A 20,803-nucleotide genomic window follows, 5' to 3' on the forward strand; every position below is an offset into this window, starting at 1 on the left:
ATATATATATATATATATGCATATATATATTACAAAAAGGAATTTACTTTCAACTGAAAACTACTTCAGTTGAGATAATTAAGAAATATCCTACTTTGTGAGTTCCAAAAGTTTTAAATTTTATACATTTAGTTTCTAAAAATGAATCATGCTCTTAAAAGAAGAAAATCACAGAAGGTACATTTTATAATGACTGTTTGAAAAAGAATTGTTAACCAAATAAAGAATAAAGTTAATCTTGAAATAAATAGAAAGTTTCAGATGCAAAATTTAAAGTTTTCACAAAAAAAATCACTGCAGCCATGGTAAGAAAAGGTACTGTCACCTGGGGAAATGATTTTCATTAAATATTTCTGATAAATTTCTGCTATTTAAATAAGAAATAAGAAATATGAAGAATAAAAAATATTTAAAAGACCTAGGCCCATTTCCCTAATAGCTAAAAATGTACAGCTTATAGAATTACAAACTATCAATGACCACATGAACTTGCTCAAAATTATTAATAATTACACAAAAAAATAAATAGAATCAAAGATTTGTTTCACATCCACTATATTGACAAAGATTAGAATCAGCAGAAATAGGCAATGTTGGAGAGGCTGTAGGAAAAGAATTAAATCTAAGGTCTTGTGCAAGGTGATATGAATTTCTCTAAGTATTATGGAAAATAATTTGAAATTATGTAAATAAATTGGCTAAATTATTATTAATTATGACTCAAAAATCACATTCTTGGACTTTTACCCCAAAAATGTTAGAGAAATTTCCTATATGTACCAAATATCCACATTATTCCTTTTTTTTGGCAACAAAGAACTTTAAATAAATTAAGTTTCCAGTTGATTGGAGAAATGACTGAACCAATTAAAGCATATAAATGCAATAGGCTATTTTCAAACTATAAGAAAAATCATAGGAGACAATTCTTTCAAAATGTGAAAATATTTGTAAACTGATACAGACTAAAAGTAAGTAGAAACAGCAAGCAATACATGACTACCAAAATGTTAATTAAAAAAGGAAAAAGTTATATGTTTATAATGATCTCATGTCTTTGGAGAAAAGATGAAGAAATGTCCTTTTCAGGTGAGGTGGCTATTCACACAAGTGCTAAATAGCTGAATTTGGCTACACCCTCAAGTCTTGAACAAAAGTCTACAGAGAAATATTTGCACCTATCATGTGTAATATATTGTGGAGTACAAATATTAATACAATATAGACCCTACCCTCAAAGAGATGAGACTCTAATATAGATGCTAATGTAATATATATATATATATATATATATATATATATATAGCTATAGATATATTGTTTTTTTACAGAGGTATATATTAATGATTGTGATTATAATCATGAAAATAAGAATTGCTAACATTTATATAATGTGTACTATGTTGTTCCAGGCAGTGCACTTAGTGCTTTATAATTATTATTATATTTTATTCTAACAATACCCTTTATATATTAATAATAATATATTAAATATTCTTAACATATAATATACAATATAAATATTTATAAACATCAAATGCTAAATATTAAATATAAATAATATAATAATATATAATATGTTATAAAATATAAATATACATAGATAAAATATAAATATAAATGGAAAATAAATATAAATAAAGTAATAATAAAAATAATAAATATAAATAAAATATTTTAAAATTACATTTGCCTTTTATATAATTTATAATTGGTTTCATTTTACTGGTAATGAAACTGAGCTTAAGTGACTTGCCCAGGGTCAAATAGCTAGTAGGTTGTTTGAGGGCAGATTTGAACCCAGGTCTTCTTCACTTCAGTCTTGGTACTTTGTCTTCTCTGCTACTTGAGATAGAGCTAAAGAGGGGTCTAGATATATAAATGGAAATGGAAAGAGAGAAACAGAGATGTGGGTATAGGAATAGGTACAGGTATAAGTATGGGGATGGGTATAGGTAGAGGAAGGTTTAAGTATTGTCATATTTATTTGGATATGTGATTTCACAGGATTAGGGATACTTCCTCATCCCAATATCTTTAACTTTTCCACAAATTAAAATCACAGAGTATGTACTGCAACACTGAGAGGTTAAGCAGTTTGAGGAACTGGAGGGGGATGAAAGAGTGATTTCCCACAGCCTGTATACATGAGGGTATAAAGGAACTGAATTTAAGGCGAGTTCCATATTTACTAGGCAACGTTTCATGAACTAAAAGTGAATGATAGTCCAATGCAGTTTTGAAACATTATTGCTTAGTGACCTTGAGTGATTCAACTAAGCTCTCAGCCAACACTAAAAATACATTTTGCAGAGTAGATGCTGATCCTCATTGATTAATTATATTTCTTTACTAAGAATTCTTTACACTCATGAAACCACAATTCCAGAAAAATATATATCATCTATATCTCTGTGGGTAGGCATGTAAGGAAATATGTTCATATGCATGTGTGTATGTATGTATGCATATAAGTATTCATCTATATCCATTTTTTTTGCTCAGTTCGTTCCACTAGAATTATCTCATTCAAACTGAAAGGCAGTGTGCTATGGTGAAAAGGGAATCAAAAAGTTTGAGTTTGAGTTCTAGCTTTCTAAACTACTAGCTGTATAACCTTTTAAAAAAGTGAGTAAAACAAAAGGGTTATATGACTTCTCATATCTCTTCCCTTTCTTTTCTATAGACCAAATAAATGTATGAGAGCAGTGTATCTTTCTTGTGCATTATCCTTAAGCTGTTAAGTGGTTGCATTTTATTTTACTTCAGGTTTCAAGAGTTCTCTCTCTGTATTAGTTTCCTTAAATGTAAAATGAGGCTAATAATATCTGTAGCTCTTGCCAATCTTCTCTCTTAGAACTGGTAATGAGACAGATAGTAAGGGCTTAAAAAATAGAAATCAGTCTTTACTATGACCAAGCTATGAAATATTTCACCCCCTATTGTTGGAAGCCACTGCTAGAGAAACAGGTTCCTTTAATAGAGCCTTTTTATCTGGGCCCCATCAAAAGATCAATGCAGCCAGGCAAGGTTGTGTGTTTTGATCTTTCTGGACTGCAAGTCAGGATGCAGACAGGATGGTTTTATCTAAGATAAAAATCTGTACTCCTCTGTGACTCTTTTATGATCCATTCCTTTGGAAAACAAAAATCCAACTTTCTAGGATAGCTTTATGTTTTTAGTAAACCAGCAGTTAAAGAGTTAATAGTAAACCAGCAGTTAAAGAGTTAACAATTTTCCTCAAGTTGAGAAGAAAGCAGGAATTAGCAGAAGCTTCCCTGGCCCTCTATCTATTTCCAGGCAGCCCAAGGTCAAAGTAGGCAGTCAGACACCCTTCATATTCAGCTAGATACTTTCCACCCCACAATCTTAAGGGCTCATTCTTTAAAGATATCTATTGAAGTATGGAAGCTTTTACTAAAATAACTTTTAGATAAGGAGAAGCTCATTTTTAACCTTGGGACTTGATTCATCCAGGCATATTCTTCATGAGAAAAATTTTTGTAACCCATATACTAATCATGATGTAATTCTGTAACTTTGGTGTGTTTGTGTAGCTGTGAACTCCATTATGCTTTGTAAGAAACAGCTCCTGAATACCGTATAAAATAAATCTCAAGCTTATTGCCTGATGGAGCAGCTATGAGCTAACCATTAGACTAGCTGTTCTCAATTTTCTGCTTCATTCTTATCGTCTAATTCCATTAAAGCCATTCAAAATCCTTGTTGATATAGAGCTGGACCTCTATACCCTATCATTTGCTTATGAGGATCAGATTAGATCAGTAAATGTGTTTATAAAAATAAACCACTAGGGAAATGCCAGCAACTATTTTCAGCATCAGACAATTTTAGAGATACAAAAGACCTTATAGGTCATTCAGCCTAGCTCCCACATACCAGAGAAGAGGAATATAACTATGATCCAATGATCCTGTAACAATGATGTTGAAAAATCTTCTTTATTGGTCTTTATGTTTCTGAGGTCTTTTCACAATCCTTTGAACAGAGATGATTAATTTATTTGCTAATCAATTATAGGTCCTTAATATTTTTGTTGTTGTCATTTCACTGAATTACAACCTAGAAAAAATAATGAATTTGTCCACAGATACTTTGTGTTAGAGTTTATATTAGGACTAGGTTCCCCCATGTTTTCCCCACTTTACCATGGTGGCATAAACATTTCTTTTAAATTTGTGGTGACAGATGAACATTATAACCAATGTCAACATTGTGACATGCAGCAAATAAACACTAAACAAAAATAGGACCCTTGATCTACAAAAGAAAAACAAATTAGGATCTCTAAGTTCTAGGGCTTTAAATTTATAGCAAGGAGGAAAAAAATGACAAGTATTTTGTCACAGTCAAAAATTATATGCTGGATACTGAATGGTAATACTCAACTCAGTTTTGAGTCACTGAAAACATTTAGATTTTAGAGCTCAGGTATAAAAGATATACAGGACTTGGCAGGACTCTTACTTTAGCTGAACTGCTTCAGCTGTCTTAATGTAGATCAAAAATAAGAGAACAGATTAAACAGTATAATGAGCAGTCAACTCAATTACTTTTAATGAGCATAAAGAACGAGATATGTCCAGCATTAGAGGATGCTACCATCCAGGACTATAAAAGGCTATTTTATATGTTGTAACTCTCAGAGAAACAGTAAAGTATGTGTCCTTTCTCTCAGCTTGAATCTCTGTGACTTACTTAACTGATTATCCTTTATGGAGGCTGGAGGTTAATAACTTCTGCCTATAAAATTATATTTGTAAAGAAATTCAGATACAGAAAAGATGGAGAAGTTGGCTTCATATTTTCAGCTACACAGATACTCACTCCAGTTTGGTTATGCTTTGAAAATGGCCAAACTTTATTTTTTGTTTTATGTTATCCTATTTTTTATATTGTCTTTATTATCTGTTTTTAAAATTTATCATAGAAAACATTTTCTATTTAACTTCTTTAATAACTATTCCCTCCTTCTGAAATTACTCACAGTTCAGTTTAAGATATTAATGTTATTTGATATTAATCAGAAGATGATCAGAAATACCAAATACAAAAATAAAATGTGACTATCATGTAAAAGTTACTGACTATAAGAATTCTTATGACCAGGTTCATTATTGAAAGTGTTATGGAATACTCTTTAGATATGTTAAATTAGGTTTCAAAAGCTTTTGGAGGTGTTTAGATAACATTTTTCTAGAGGCAGAGAACTGATTTATTTGGTTAGATCAATCCCATCTTCCTCTTACCTCAGTCATCAACTATGTACTCTTTTTTTTGGTCATTTAAAGCCATTCACAGGGCAGCTAGGTGGCATAGTGGATAGAATGCCCAGCCTGAAGTTAGGAAGACCCATCTTCCTGAGTGCAAATCCAGTGACAGACAGACTAGCTAGGTGACCAGCTACGTGATCCTTGGAAAATCACTTAATCCTGTTTCCTTCAGTTTCCTCATATATAAAACAAGCTAGAATAGGAAATAACAAATTACTCAAGGATCTTTTCCAACAAAATACCAAATGGAATTACAAAGATTCAGACATGACTGGAAAATGTTTGAACCAAAACCTTTACAATCTGAATCTAATATGCACATATAGGCTTTCTGAACATCACTCCCCTGAACGCATACTGTGGTTCAGCAAAAATAGCCCTCTTGATGTTCTTCACATATCTCTAACCTCAATGCATTTGCCTAGCTGACCTCCATTTTTCCTCTTCTTTTCCTCAACATAAGTTTTTGGTAGAAACTGGAAGAATAGGAATATTAATTTAAATAAATCTTTAAATCATTATTTTTTTAAACATGAAAATTAAGAGACTCAAAGTTAGAGTTTATGGAATACAATTTGCCTTTGGGGTGGAGATATTTTTTTCCCATTTAGGTATGTATTGTTTAGTTGACTATCACTAAAAACTCATAATTTTGTGGGGTTTGGAGGCTCAGTGAGGTGGCTCAGTGAACTGTGGGTAAGACACAGAAATGGGACATTCAGAATTCAAATCTGGCCTCAGACACTTCCTACATGTGACCCTGGAAAAGTGATTTAACCCCTATTGCTTGGCCTTTACCACCCTTCTACCTTGGAACCAATATGAAGTATTGCTTCTAAGACAAAAGGTAAGTATTTTTTAAAAATGACAACGAAGGTTTTCTAGGTACCTCCTAGATGATTCCTTGTTAATTCTCTCTTCTGAAGCCGGCAGGCAGTTATATTTTAGAAACCTCCTACCCCTCAGCTCCAAACTAAAGAGATTCTTAACACTGCAGTGTGCAATGGATCTCTTTGGCAGTCAAAAAAATCTGTGGACCTGTCTTAGAATATTTAAAACAATAATATAAAACACAAAGGATTGCAATGAAAACCAGTTACATTGAAATTAAAATGAAGATGTAAAAAAAAGCAAAAACATAAACAAAAAACAATGGTCACACCCTACATTAAGAAATATTGCTCTAGGATGTTCACGATAAACGGTGTCCCAAAAGCCTTAGTGCAATTCTAAGTTATTAAAGCTTTATGACCAAGCATATGTTCTGCCAATGTGTTAACTTGACAGATATTAACTTGGAAACCAATAATTCTTCCTCAGACACCAAGGTGACAAGAATGAAGTTTCATAAGATGAGCAGTACAATTTCTTTAGGCAAAAATTGATCTCATATCCATATCTCAATAAAACTTTTTTAAAAATTCCAATAAATAGAAATCACCTTTTTTTCTGATAAAACCTTGAGGAATCTAGGAACCAAAAATAACAAGACAAAAGAAAATGTTGATGATCATGTAACCAAACAAAAGAGAGTTAATTAATTTCTACATTCCTGTACATTTATCAGGGTGCCCTTGTAGTCTTAATTCATAATGCAGAATGAGACATACCCTATTTTTTAGACATTTAACTAGATAATTAAGTCATAATGCATTTTATTACAAAAAAAGTATAACTCAAATTTATATAGTACTTTAACATTTGAGATCCTCTTTAGAACTATCTTTTTGAATGCTATAATGATGGTATGATGCAAGTGTTCAAGATATTTTCCAGAAAAAGAATCTGATTTTCAGAGAGACAGTTAGGTGGCACAGTGGAAAGTGTGCTGGGCCTGAAGTAAGAGAGACTTGATTTCAGTAGCTTCATATGTTTATTAGTTTTGTAACATTGGGCAAGTCGGTTAAAGTTTTCCAGCCTCAGTTTCTCAGTTTCCTCAATTGCAAATGAGAATAATAATAGCACTTGCCTTATACATTCGTTATGATAATCAAATTAGATAATATTTGGAAAGCACTTAGCATAGTATTTGGCACATAGTAGGCTTTCAATAAAAGTTTGTTCACTTCTCTTTCCTTTCAAGCCACACAACTACTGTGTCAAAGGTAGAATTTGAATTAAGGGTACCATAACGACTGGTGACTCTATCTATAAAGGTATTTAGCAAATATGGCATCTACCCCACCAAATAAGGAAGAATAACAATTAAAGCAAAGAACACATTTCTCTGATTTGTTTTACCTCCATAGGTAAAAGCTGCCTTCAAAATCTCTTTTTAAATCCATACTGTCATTAATGTGGATATTCCATTCCCCAATTCTGACCACAGTTCTACTTTGGCTTTATAGATACACTTCATGCATTTCTATGGTCAAAATAATTCTCTGCCTTCTAGCTAATTTAGTTGAAATAAGCCTCTGCACTTATGAAGGGTTATTCTGGGATGAATGTGTGTTGCCAGCCCTGACCTCAGAGCTCTTCTAGCCTCCTCGGACCTGCCCAATTTGTCTTTTGAAACAAAAACACAGTTACCTGGGTCTCATAGAACATCTCTGTAATCCCTGCTTCTGGGAAATCTAAGACTAGTAGATTGCTTGAATTCAAGAATTTTGAGCCTCACTGGGACTAATGCCCATCACTGTCTTCACTAAGTCTGACACCAATATGGCAAGTCCATGCAAAGATGGAAAGGGATCACCAAGATGTCCAAGAGGGAGTAAAATGGCCCAGGCCAGAAAAATATAGCAGGCCAAAGTTTCTCTGCTAATTAGTACTGGAAACAGCCAATGAGTGATTTCTGTACTTTAAGTCTCCGTGAGATAAAAAGACTAGTATCAAAAAAGAACCAAAAAACTCATAAGCACATCAAAATCAAAATGAGGTTTAAGAATATGATGTTATAAGAATGAAACAAATAAAAAGGAAAAGTTTAAGGAATCAGAAACGACCATGTTTTTTAAATGCAAAATTTCCATTGTGGATTACCTGTCAGCCATGTATTTCTGTTATTTAAAGGAAAACATTTACTTGCCAACTACTATCAACAAGGGGAGAACAATGATCTGTGTAACAGCTTTTAAATGATTAGCCTCGTCTGAGAGAAATGGCTATTTGTCTTTGGATGTTATTTGCCATAAAAAAAGAAAAAAATCTTCCTAACTGAAGTTTATGATAGCCATTATTTATGATAATGTTGTTATGAATATCATTGCATTTCTATATTTTCTGTTAAAAGTTCAATAAAATGAATTTTAAATGTATTCTTCTCTAACTGCTTGAGATAAAATGTTGCCATTATTTTTTACTGAACTACACAAGAACATAAAAAGAATATAATGACTGTTTTAAAGTTCCAGTGCTTTGAGTAGTACAAATTAATTTACATCATCACATACTCTTTTAACTACATTTTTAAATGAATCAGATTCTTCTACTTTTTTGAGGTCAAAAAATAGTGCTTCATTTATGAAAAAGACATCTAGGCAAAAAGGACTACGAGATTTTGGTCTATATTTTTTCAATCTGAAATGTACAGGAGGAAACATTTCAATTTAGTGGAGAATGGAGGATAAAAAGGTTCTATCTAACTTGGTTTCTTCCTAGATCACAGAGGACTTTTTTTTACAAAGTATAGAATGTTCTAAAAATGGAAATGGAAAAGTGAATCATTCTAAAATTAATTTTATAAGGTCATATTTGTTCCAGTAACTTTAAAACAATTCTTTCTATTGTTTCTGCAGCTACCTAGATAAGATGAAACAACCTAGATATCTTCTGGAATAACAATGTTCATTTATATTACGCACATGTTCCAAGTCAAGAGTCAGAGGTCTGATGGAAATGCTCTAATATCCTTTAAAATCATCATTTCCCATGGAGAAGGTGGAAGATATAATTTATCACCTCATCTCTTCAACTACATTTCTTTAATTTCTTCAGTTACAGTATGTCTCCGGTCTGTTCTTCCAGACCAAGGATTCCCTTGATTCCTAGAGAGCATGCTTTATTAGAATGCTATTTAGTATTAGCCTCAAAAAGAAAACTGTACATTTCCTATTTTCCCCTAGTAAACTGAATGAACTTTAACTTAGCCATCTCTAAATATATCAAAATGTCTATGAAACATGCTCTTTCCTTTTACTTTCTCCACTACTCTTCTGTCTTTCCCTCTGCCTCTCTCTATGTCACTTTCAAAATAATGGAAAGTTATGCTTGAAAAAAATATATAAAAATGTATACATCTGAGAGTCAACTATCTAAAAACCTCATCTACTCAAAATGCAGCCTCAACCTAGCCAATACATACACTGTAAAAGGACATCTAAATGGGCCCATTTGCTTTTTTTTTTTATTATTTATACTTCTATGAAATTTAAGTCATCTGCTACCTAGCAAATTAGTGAGAATCATAAGATTGTCGACTTGGATTTTAAAGGATTTTAGAGGTGATCTAATCTCAAACCTTCAAAGAGTAGAAGGAGAAAGTGCCAACCTACTTCAGGCAGCAATAGCCAGAATTGATGAACATCAGCCTGAAAACAAAATAGCAGAACTAGAAAAGAACCACCCCCCCACAAATAAAATTGGGGGCCATTTAACGTAGGGGTAAATTGTACTGCACGACATTATAGACCATGAGTGTTCCACTACCTACATAACAAAATAATTGATGCCCATTGATTTAATCATTTCTGAATTTGATATCAAATTATCAAAAAATCATGATATTTTTTATTGTCACTTTTTGCTTCTGATCAAAATTCTCAGGTATATGTGTGCATTATAATTTCCTAAATCTTCAAAAAAGTCTCAAGCATCTGGAACATGGCTATGCAGAGACCTCAACAACTCAATGACATAGAAAATTAATTAGTTTCATTATAATGACTATGAATTACATATTTTTCCTAGTATGTTTTAAATTTTAAAAGTTTCAGAAAAGGAGATATAACATGCATTTTATAAGAATTTCTATCCAAGAGGGTTAGATAGATGTTTTTATACATAGATACATGCACATACATATATATGAAGGAAAATGACAAAACTAGTTCCCAGTAATTAAAAAAATCAAGTTTTTTAAAAACAATCTTCTTTAATATTTTCTTTTCTTTGCTCCTGATATCCTGCATTTTATTAGTGATGACCAGCTTACTTTCTAATTATGAAAATAAAATCTAATTTATTCCTATGCAAAATAAATCTTTTCTTTCAGCTTGGGTTGGGACTGAGGTACTTTGACAACAACTGGCCATCAGCTAGTTTTTATCAATGTTTAGTAACCTTTCAAAATTGATGGTCTGAAAATTTGCTATTTTCTCCAATTTCCCATTTGAAGGAACAATGTAATCAGCTTGTTTGAAACTTAGTGAATAAACAATGAATATCCCAGTATAACTATAGAACTCAATAAAAAAATGACAAATTTAGGTCAACAAAACAGTTTTGCCATCTCTCTGAGAACTCCCATTAGAAGTTTAGGTGGCTCAGTGGAAAGCTAGATCTGGAGATGGGAGGTTCTAGTTCAACACTTGACCTCAGGCATTTTCTAGCTGGGTGACCCTGGGCAAGTTTCTTAAATCCCAATGCCTAGCCGTTACTGCTCTTTCCCCCTATACTTAGTATTGATTCTAAGACAAAAGGTAAGAGTTTTTAAGTAAATAAGTTTAAGCTTCTGTCCATTCCTAAAAGTTCTTTTGTCTCAGATCAGTTTGATTTATTTTAAGTCAAAATCAGTGTAACTATATTAACTAAAAAATATTTAAATGTCAACCTGTAACTGGGTCAACATTTTAAATTTCTGACATGTAAAGGACAGGGGGAAAACTGGAGAATTATTCAATTGGTTTGGATTAAAATGAATAAACTTGATAGGAAGGATAGTAGCCACTTTAGGGGCCATCTGAAGTATGTAAACATTCTACCAGTTCTAAAGCATATTTAATGCCATCTTTCCCCCTCCCTCCATATACTTCTTTATATGTTTTCAATCTGTGCTCCTCAGATATATTTACTCTAATCCCAATACATTTTCTGAATAGGTGGACAGATGTGATAGAATTGTAGAATTTTTATTTAAAAGGTTATAATAAAGAAAATTAATGATTACTGATTTGGAAACTGAGGAGCAGGGAATTTAAGTTATTTATCTTTAGTAGTGATGATTGACTCACTTAAATGACCAAAAGGATCTCTTTTGAGAAATCCACCTAATAAAGACATAAATCAACTAAGGGATTTTTGACATTAAAAAAGTGTAAGGTATTCCATAAATATCATTCTCAGTAAAGTGAACAAACTCTCTCTTCTCTATGTCTATCATTCTCTCTCCAACTACATTATATATATTACATGTATATATGAGAGAATATATTCAAAGATAATCAATGCCAAGGATATATACCTATATATGTATTCCCAGTGATTTCCTAGTTACTGAAAACAACATATACTAATTACATCAATTGGTCTGTTAATTGTGTTGTATTTACCATATTTACTGGTCACACTATAATAGCCTTAAAAAAAACAAACAAACAAAATCCATTGTATATCTGGATTACAGCAAAATCACAAAATTATACTTTCTCTGAGTTTAATCTTATTCATTGGTTAGATGGAAGAATAATACATACCTTAAAAACCACATGTAGATTATTATGAGAATCTAATCAGAAAAATGTATTTAAATGTGCTTTGTTAACTGAGAAGCCTCATTAATAATTATTGACTAAATCACAGGAGATAGAGTGATATAGTAGAGAGAGAATAGACCTTGGAGTCAGGAAAATCTGGTTTCAAGTCTCACCTCTGACATATACTAGTTATGTATCTCTGGAAAAATTATTTGACCTGTCAATACCTCAGGAAACTAGAGAAAATGTGACTATCTGCATTGGTAGATGAAGTCTTTCACCAGGAATCTCTTTCTTAAAAATTAAGTCATGCCAAATCTGACCTTAGATACTTCCCTAGGCAAGTCACTTAACCTCAGTTGCCTAGCCCTTACCATTCTTCTGCCTTGGAACCAATACTTAAGTATCAGTTCTAAAAAAGAAGGTATGATTAAAAAAATTAAATCATGGGTCCATTAAAATACAGTAACAGCAATAATAGTAATTATATAATAGTACATACTACCTGTTCAAGACAATTATTTTTCATAACTTTGAGTGAAGGTATTTTTCTACACTTGGAAGAAAACAAAACTGTTTCTGAATAAGTTCCACACTGCTCATTTGCTTTGTGTCTGTCTCATGGTATCTTTCAATAGAAATTAATTAAAATGGGAATGTTGATACGTGGCTTTATGCCCCTGTGTATCAAAGAATAGCTGCAAAGTCCACAAAGGAAGAGTGCTAAAGATGCAATCAAATATAATTTTCCTTCTTTTTGCATAATTAATTAGGATAGAAACAAAACATTGGAATATGTAGAAGTAGAATGCATAAGGCATATAGCAATAGAGGCTTGTCTATTTCAGGGAAAATACTCTAAAAATTTGAAAGAGCTTCAGGAGGCAAAGAAAGTATAATGCCATGACTAGCATTCACCAAAAAATTGTTCAGCCTAATTTTGTAAAAGCCATTTTTCTGTTTTAAATAATATCTTCTTTATTAATAAAAGGCAAAAATTTCCATAAATCAAATCCCCTAAATAATGTGGTCATTGCTTTGGAAGTTTTTATGAGAATTTTTCTCTGTCATAAAAAAAATTCTCAGTACAGATAAACAAATTGACATAAACAAGAATGGAGTGTTTAGTTTAATCCATACTTTTAAAAAGCATAGTGATTATTAAAACATGCAGGCATATTATTTTTTCTAATTCAAAATTAAATTTTAAAACTTTTTTCTCATGATGAAAATTACTTCCAAATTACTTGCTGAATGTACTTAAGTATAAAAAAATTGACTAAGTTATTTTTTACCTTCCATTTTTTTTAAGCAGCCCCTTTTGAATATCTACATTTCATGCTGTGAAAAATAGAACTTCTTTTATGTCATTCTATTCAACATTTTGTACATTAGTTGAATCTGGAATCCTAGCAACAGTCCACTTTACTATATTCTATTTTCCTTTTAGCTCAAAGAGCTTTAATTGTAGGAAAGCAGTGTCAAGAATAAATGTTTTTGTTGACTACACACCATCACATTAATTGGCCTGGTATTGTTCTCTCCTAGTTGTTGTTTTTTTCCAATGTAAATTCTCTCTTTCAAACTCTTGAAATATGTCATTCAGTGAGGGATTTTTATTTTTAAAAATAATTACATCATTAAATGTATGGTATAGTAGGCATAGATACTTATTCATTATATAAATCTTATTAATGGTCCTATTCAAAACCTACACTATATCAATAAGAGAACCAGGAACTCTGAAAGGCAAAAAGAAGGGAAATGCCTGAACTGATCATCAAGGTCTGAAGACTATGTTTAAGTTACCTGTCAAATATATTTCCCAATATTTAAACTCTACTCCAATTGAAAATAATGTAGACAATATGTTAACTTTCATTCTTGTACCCTCACTCATGAACTTCCTCCACCTAGACTGCCTATACCTGCACCATATCTGCCCAATCTCAAATCTTAGGACTTCTATGGAACTTTCCCCAATTAAAAACACAAAATCTTTGAAGTAGAAGGACTAACTGAACACAATATAAATATTTATTTAGTGCTTACTTTTTGTCAGATGAAATTGATTCTTTTAATCCTAATGTAAGATTTTTATTTATACTAATTTAAATCAATTTGGCCCAAGGTTCTGGGCTATTTATCTTTCTTGTACCTGAAATATTATCCAGCATACTGCCTGACCCTTCCAGCTTTCTTTCATTTTCAAATTTTGTGAGTAGACCATCTCTGCCATTATTCAAGTAGCTGACAAAATGTCACATAGCACTGACACAAGTAGAGAATTACTTTTAATGGTTGATAACAAACCATTAATGATTTCTGGGGGGTCGGTTCTGTCCAGATCTATTGATAACGTTGCCTACCTCGCATCTCCATCTTTTCACAATAATAGCTTGAGAGATTTTGTTGAATTATTTGCTAGTGTAGATAAACTATATCTATGCTACACATGACCTCTCAAATCAACAGAGCAAAAATCCTTTGGTCTGAAAGTTAGCTTGGTGTAGCACTAGAACTACTCTCTCAAACCCCAACTAAATTGATGAGTTGAGTCTCCAGAACATGGATACTATATCCCTTCAGGAAGCTCAGATTAGCACTGAGGGTTTAGATATCTGTATGTATTTGTGTGTATGTGTGTGTTTGCATGCATGTGTGTGTGTTCCTAATGCTAGATTCCCAAGCCCACATCAGTGTATTTACTTACTTGATTATTAATTAGTATCAATTGCCCAGCCAAATTAAATTAGCTTTTATATAGGTGAATTTGTGTAAAAATATATCTAATATTTTAATGTAAAAATAAATCTAATAACTAGTTGCTAGAAATCTTTTTCCTCTTCATGAGCTATTCTTAGAGTTGGTGAGATTTTTTTTTTTACTATGCTTCATGAGGAATTATGAATCTGATGTCATGCATTGTGTCTATTCTATTCTTTACTCCTGATGCAAATATTACTCCTAGCTACTATTGTAGTATAAGATAATGATCTGACACTAAGAGAAGTTTGGTAGTCTAACATCCTCTAGACTCCTCAAAGTCACAAGTGATTTCTTGTAGCTAATGGAAGAGAGAATAGCCTCAGGTTAAAGCCAAGGTTCTCTTTTTCCTCAGCCCCCAAAGTAATTCTTCCTGATGAAGTTCGCTATTATGTGGTTTCTTGGTTCATGACCTCTCAAATCAGTGGAGCAAAACCTGATGGTATTTTGGAGACTGTGACCAGATTTTTTCACCAGTTTACCTACAAACACAAACACACACACGCACACACACATACATGCACTTCTCATGCAACATCATTCCAGTTGAATAAGATCTTCTTTTGTACTTATCAAATCTCTGATTGATAAGACATGTTCATACTTCTTGAATTCATACTTTAAATGAAGTGGGGGTGATTTAATTGATATATTGAATTGAGTCACATTCTTACATTAGGAAGGCTGCTTAAAAAAGAAAAAGACTTGTTTGGGAAGACCTTTTTTATATGAAGTGACCTCTTTGAAATCATTGCTTCCTTTTTAAAACATGTCAATCATTCCTTTAATATAAGATTCTGAAATTTCCAAAGGAATTCAATAAGGCTCACTGACATGGGTTGCATACTCTACCATCTTCCCTTTTCAAAAGTTAGACCAACATATGCCATCTCATCTTGAAGACATTTCACAGATTATCCACTTCAGTTTCTCTGGGATGAGTGATTTTTTGACTTGAGCTATCAAAAGTAAGGTAGGTATCCTCCCTACTCACCAAGGGTAACAAAGCTCTATTAACCATTTTTGTTCTAACCTTTTTAGTACAAAGTTTAGTCATTTTCGTGGAGAAAGCAAACCCAAAGTAAATTTGCTCTTCCAATCTTAAACTCTTCTATCTATTAACAACTTCCCATCCTTCCCAAGCAGTGGCCCTATCCTTATCTTGATCCTCATGAATCCAAAACAGAAAAGTGAAAATCCATTAACATGCCTCACTAGCTCAACCTGATCTTTAATGCTTTTGATACTATTCTTAAGAAGTCAAACAACCCATAGAAAGTAGTAGTTATCCTCCATTATCTACCTTATGAGTTGGTGGCTGCTGTCTACTTTGAGCAGTTGTCTCCTTTTATCTGGATACTATTATGGTAGAAATAGACATTTTTTCCTGCATCTAAATATCTGATTTTCAATGAGAAGTAAAGCATCTTTTAATGAAAACAATGAATCCAATGTCTTGAGAACATTTGTTTCTTTATTTTTTGCAACATTATTTTCCAGTTGTTCATACTTTTCTACCAGTTTCTCTTATCACATCAAAGTACACTGATAAACAGACTTTGCTACAGATAAACCCAGAGCCTTTCATTCCACCAGCAGAATGAATTTCTCTGGCTACAGTATGCTTTGAATTTATGAATCCAGCATAGATAATACTTACCATGCCACAGAGGACATCAGCATGTATGTACATACCTAGTTGTTTGCCTCTTTCTTACTTGCCTTGAGCAGATGTAATATAATCACTTTCAAACAAAAATTAATATTTTTACTTGCATTTGAGATCTCTACCATTTTGGTTTGTTGACTTTTGTAGCCTTTTTTCACATGACTTTTAACTCAAGTATGTTTTTCAACAGAAATATTTCCTCATTTTTTTATCTCTCAGAACTTTGCTCACATAAACTCTATGGTTGAATGTTCTTCCCCTCATAATCCCCTTTCTAGATCTTCCATTCTTCAACACCCTCCTGTTGTGAGGGTTTATTTAGCAATTAATTTAGTAATAGTGTTGGACCTAGCAGGAAGGGCTGGAGGATTCCAAGATGGAATGAAGGAGCAGGAAGTGGGCTTGTGCTCTGAGAGGGACTCTATTAATTGTTGGACATAACTGTTGCTAACCCTGGGAGATCTCAGAGTTAGGGAAAAACTGCATCCAGATTCCCTGGCATCCTGAAAAGTGAAGGCTTTCAGCAAGAGGACAACAGACCTGCAGAGATGCAGCAAGTGGGGAAGTGATTTGGAATCTGGTGGACAGCGTTTCAAACTCACTCTCCCTACCTGGGTACCTTGGATCACGTGGTGGAGTTGGCTCTTGGCATCCTGTGACCATCCTTGGATTACTGTGAGACCCCAAAGCCACCCTCAGGCCCTTTAGCTGAGCTGACCAAACCTGGCTGGAAACAGGCTTGAAGAAGCTTTCCCTGTGACTTCAGTACTGCTTCCTTTGGGCCCTGCCTGGCTTAGGTTAATAGGATAGTGTAGTTAAGTCCTTCCCTGCCCCCTGTGGTTTGCCCTTAGGTTTCAAGTATAGAATCCCTTATTCCCATCCTTCATTATTATTTCCCCAATTAAACTGTATTAACTTTTACCTTTGCCTGCTGGTTCCATAGACCCTGGCCTAGGGTGAGCTGGATGACCATTGGACCAACTGCCATTCCTGTGTTAGTTAACAGCTTGGCAGTAAACCCTGGTCTCCCTATCCTGGTTGGTCCTGTCTCTCCTTCAACCAATTGTGAACCCACAAACCATTTAGTTACATTTTAATAATAATAATTAACATCCCTGGTGCCTCACCATTACACTCCTCAAATGTTAGGTTTTCCAAAAAGGATACTCCAATTTCCCCATTAAGAAGTTAATTTTTTTACCCTTCTTTGAATGCTTATAGCTCTCTTCTGTGTATCAATTCCATATATTTATCTTTTCATTTTTGTTCTAGAGAATTATTGATGTCTTATATGGGCTATTACATGATAGGCTACAATGTTTCAATTTCAATTCATTAAGGGAATAAATTTTTTTCTGTTATTTCTGTTTTTATTTTTACAGAATTAAGTTCAATGTTTCATATACAAGAGGTGCTTAATTAAGATGTGTTGAAGTAAAAGTTAAGAATCTTTTATTCTTTCAACTCCCTTTAGTGCTTAAGCACCTAGCTTTGCATTTTGTAGGTGCTCAATAAATGTTTGAATTGAATTCAGTAATGAACAGTTAAATAGGAAAAGCCATTATCCTTGAAAAAGCAATCTGGAAATGTAGCATTAAGATTATTTGTGTGTATATAATTAAAGCATTTAACAACATAACTGTTCTCTAATGTTACACGAGCATCTGGATGATTTAGTTATTCTAAGGCCAGTTGAATTATATGAATTCCATAAGTGTCTTTGAAAGAATTATAAGCTGAAGTCAGTCAAACCGAATGTTAAAGGATTGATATGTGTTTGTTTGTTACCTTTGGTCTTATTCACTAGTTTTAGTTGTTTTGTTGTTACTCATTCCATTGCTTTCTCCAGAGTCTAAGCTACCATAGCTATGGAATTTATCAAATTTCACTGCTAAAAAAAGCTTCCTTTTAAGTGAAAGCCTATTGTTTTGCTTATCTTCAGAGGCTTTAGTGAAAACTAAGTGCCAATAGGTCAAGAACTTAAGGCATCTAAATGTTTTTTGGCTGTTGTTGATTTTTGTTTTTCCGGTTTTGTTTTTAAACTAGATCTGTGATTTCACTGTTCTAGGAATTATCTTAGAGAGGGCCTTCCTCTAAGAAGGCTTATTAATAGAAGCTCTGTAATTTGTAGTCTTAGAAAATTGCCCGAGATGCTGAATAGTTAAATGTTTTGTTTGTCATTTAAAATTTATTGTACAAACTAGTCCATTAATTGCTTTTGGTTCTTTTTTATACTTTCACATTTTCTGTGATCCAACATATTAAGTTACTAGCTGTTCTTCACTGGACACTCCATGTCCAAACTCTGTGGCTTTGGCTTGTCTATTCACATTTTTCCATTTTTTCCCTCTCTCCTCACCTTAGAATTTGAGCTTCTCTGGCTTCCTTCATAATTGTACTCATATCTCACCTTTGGCACCTTTCTTCTCTGACATTAGCTCCCATTTTCACTGTGTTTGTATGTCTAGGAAATATATGTTAGATAAAGTAAGTATATGGTTAGGTTATCTGCATGTCGTCTCCATTAAATTTAACTTCTCTAGTGACAAGAATTATACTTTTGCCCTTCTTTTCCACTTGTAAAAGCTTAATAAATAATATTGACTTACTCATTTTTCCAAGATCACATACTTTATATATTAGTTAGAGGCAGGCTTTGAATCCAGATGTTCTTGACACCAAGGCTATTTCTCTATCTGCCATACCATAATTCATAGTTCTTTCATTATATTTATTTGTCTGATGAGTACAATTGTAAATGAAATCAGGCTCTTCAGTTTGGTTCAGGATATAATTTTTGAATTAAAAATCCTAGATGGATAAGAGGTGGAACACTAAGGAGAAAAGAAATAAATGAGGGGTAATAGATAGAGCAGAAACATAGATTCATTAAGTGGGAAATGATCTGAAAGATAATTTATTTCAATTTCTAAATAACAATTATCTCTGTAAACCAAAAAACTTCACATTGTTTATAATTTGTTTTAAAATGAATTAATCATGTATATATATATGCATATATATATATATTCTTTGCTTTTGAGTTTCTTTTGGATTTGTTTTACTTTAATACTTTTTTCCTCTTGATTTTGTGGTTGTTCATTTTTTAATATAATCATGGGATGTATTATGTTTATTCTCTTTTTTCTCATATATTTCTGTTACTCTCCATATTTACAATATGTGCCACTTGTAACAACATAATATAATCTATCTTGTTCATATATCACAATATATTATTTCCATTATTTTGCCATTGTAAACAAAACTTCTCTTAATATTTTCATATGTACAAATATTTTTACCCTTTCAATGATGCCCTTTAGGCTTAATCCTAGTAATGGAATTCCTAGGTTAACACACAATGTTTCCAGGGCCAAACTCTTTTCAAAACTAAGTCTTCCCACCTTGATCCTACCCAGTGGAGCTTTTGTTACAATAATGTAATTGTTCAGTTATTCCATAGTATGATGAGTGTTAAAGTATGACTTCTTCAGAATATTTAGATTATCTAAACCATTGTTGCCCCACCAGAGAACATGTCTGAATTATGTATAAGCTCAAACTTAGATCTAGGCTAGCTTCAAGCAGGTATTTGGGGGCCTAAGGCATGTCCTCCACCCAGAGAGCTTCAGAGAAAAGAATAGGATAGAAGATAATTCATTACTACAGGATTCAATTCCAAACTGATCTGTAGTTTTAAAATTTATATAACAGAACAAATGGAAAACATTTTCATAACTCCTAATAATTGCTTTAATTTCATCTTCACTGATAGAATCTCCCTTTTCATCTTTAATGTTAATGATTTGGTCTCCTCTTTTTGGGTTCATCAATTTTGTTGATTTTTCATAAAACCAAATTCTTGATTTATTTATTCATTTAATGGTTTTCTTACATTCAATTTTATTAATAAAACTCTTAATTTTTAGGATTTCCATTTTATTTTTAGTTGGAAATTTTTCTTTTTCCTTTTTCTAGTTTTTTTTCATTGCATTCCCAATTCATTGAACTTTTCTTTTTCTATTTTATTAATACCAGCATTTAGAGATATACATTTTCCTCTAATTACAACATTTGCTGTATCCCTTAGCTGTTGGCATGTTGTCTGATTATTATCATTCTCTTTAATGAAATTATAGTTTCAATAATTTGTTTTTTACTCCACTCATTCTTTAAGATTATTTAGTGTCCAATTAGTTTTTACTTTTTTGAGTCCATGATCCCTTATTATATACAACTTTTATTGCATGATAGACTAAAAAGGATATATTTAATGTTTCTGCTTTTCTACATTTAACCATAATGTTTTTGTACTCAAAATAATATCATATGGTAAATTTTTGTAAAGGTTCCTTGTGCTAGTGAGTAGAAGGTATAGTCTTTTTTGTTCTGTCCTCAGGACCTGGCACCCATAGACTCCACAGTGTTACTTCTTC

This window comes from Gracilinanus agilis, chromosome 2 (genome assembly GCF_016433145.1).
Source record: "Gracilinanus agilis isolate LMUSP501 chromosome 2, AgileGrace, whole genome shotgun sequence".
Lineage (NCBI taxonomy): Eukaryota > Metazoa > Chordata > Mammalia > Didelphimorphia > Didelphidae > Gracilinanus > Gracilinanus agilis.